The 1,929-nt window shown below is 39.8% G+C and overlaps 1 protein-coding gene across 1 annotated transcript in view; it reads left to right on the plus strand.

Annotated features, from left to right (window-relative positions):
• The window catches only part of LOC102764125 (metabotropic glutamate receptor 8), a 384,604-nt gene that overhangs the window by 358,756 nt on the left and 23,919 nt on the right, over positions 1 to 1,929 (plus strand). The gene's annotated exons all lie outside the window — the stretch shown is intronic.

The following is a 1,929-nucleotide window of genomic DNA, read 5'->3' on the forward strand; positions in this document are numbered from 1 at the left end:
TGATGGTGGTGGCAGCAAGGGGCAAGTAGGACCAATCAGGCTGGCATGCAGAGGCAATGAGGGGTGATGAGGCTCATGGGGGGGAAGTTTGGGGTAACCAGGCAGGCAGGTAGGTGAGCGTTTTGGAGCCAGTGGTCCAGGATTGGGAGAGGGATGTCTGACTGCTGGTTTAGGCCTGATCCCGAGGGGTCCAGATTTGAGAGCTGGCAGGCTGGGCTGAGGGACACCCCCCCCCCGCATGAATTTCGTGCACCAGGCCCCTAGTATTATATAAAAGATACATTATTCTCTTTCTTGTTATTCAGCTTTTTAATTCTATTTGCAACAGTTGTCACTCTTTGATTTTAGGCAAGTGATAAGGAAATATATTGAATTTTTATGGTCAACATCACATATCCAAAATGTCCTATAGCACTTTATGGTCTTACTTTCCCCACCCTGACTAGGGCTTTTGAGTTCCTAACCGGATCATGGTTTCAGCCGGATGACCTAATCTAATGACCTCTCTGGCTTGGTTTGTTTCATTCCATCTTCTTGCCCCTGATCAACACTTCAGGAAAGCAAGATTTTTCTAAATCCCTGGTATTTGGCAGAAAAGCTGGAGGCAGAAATACTTCAGGGAGGATATTGATACTGCATAATATTAACACCCAACAGTCCTGTGCTATTTCAGTACTTTCAAAACACTTTTTAAAAATACATTATTCACAATCAACCCTGTTACTTTATCAGGTCAGGAATAATTTTTCCTGTTTTACATATGAGAGAAAGAAACTCATAGAAATTAATTTATTGGTGTGGGATCACCACATTCAGGCATGCCAAAGTCAAGCATTTAACTTTGGCTTTCAGACTCTCTGAATAGAAGTGCCTTTCCATTGCACCGCATTGAGTCTCTTATACTAGTATTAATCAGCCTTTACTAGTGTATGCTGCTGTAATAAGCAGCAGTGGTTTAATTCTCCACTATAATATATGGCAGTGATTACAGTTGCTGTAGGTCAGCCTCCATCTGAAATATACCATTCTTTTGGCAGAGAGAAAAAGCAAAGCAAGGGCCAATCACTGAATCCTGTAAAGCTTCTGCTTAGGCATGGTGTATATAATACCTCTTCACAGCTCATTGTTTAAGACGTATCAATGATAGGGCCCTGGCCCCAGGTAGTTTGGTTGTTGAAGCATCGTTCCAATACACCAAGGTTGCGGGCTCAATCTCCCATCAGGGCACATACAGGAATCAACCAACGAATGATAAATAAGTGGAACAACACATGATGTTTCTCTCTCTCTAAAATCAATAAATAAAAATTTTAAAATAAGTAAATAAGAATATCAGAGTTAAAGAAAAAGCATGTCACATAATAAACCTTGACATGAATGGAATAGAGAAGAAAGGTATTCCCTAAAGAGTGAGTCTGAAAATTATAGGACCATGGACAAAGATGTGTAAGTAATTGAGGGCAATAATATACAACAGAAATTCATGAAACAAAATAGACACCGGGGAAGGCTTTGCAGTAGAAACAAAGTATAAATATTCAAAGAAAATAAATAAAAGATAGAACCTGGCAAAAGTTTGCTCTGTGGAAAAAGTGCTCTCAATGATAATTCTGTGGCTTAAATTTTTAAGAGTATTCAGGGATTGGTAATATTTGTTTCCAGTGTCAAAGACCTTGGTTAGATGCAATGTCAGATATGAACTAGCTGAGGGGAAAAGGTCAAAAGAGGAAGCAGTATATCAGTCACAATGCTAAGTTGCTGACTGTGGAATTTTAAACTATACACTGGCAGCCCAACTTTCTTTTGTAAGTGCTGTGTTATACCGCTTCCTTTCTTATAGAATCCCTCCGGTACTGAAGTCTACACAAAGTGCCTGAAATGATTTTTCTTGAAAGTTTAATAGAAAACTTAGCTTGGTTCTTTCTTTCC

Source organism: Myotis davidii, unplaced genomic scaffold, assembly GCF_000327345.1.
Source record: "Myotis davidii unplaced genomic scaffold, ASM32734v1 scaffold927, whole genome shotgun sequence".
Taxonomy (NCBI): domain Eukaryota; kingdom Metazoa; phylum Chordata; class Mammalia; order Chiroptera; family Vespertilionidae; genus Myotis; species Myotis davidii.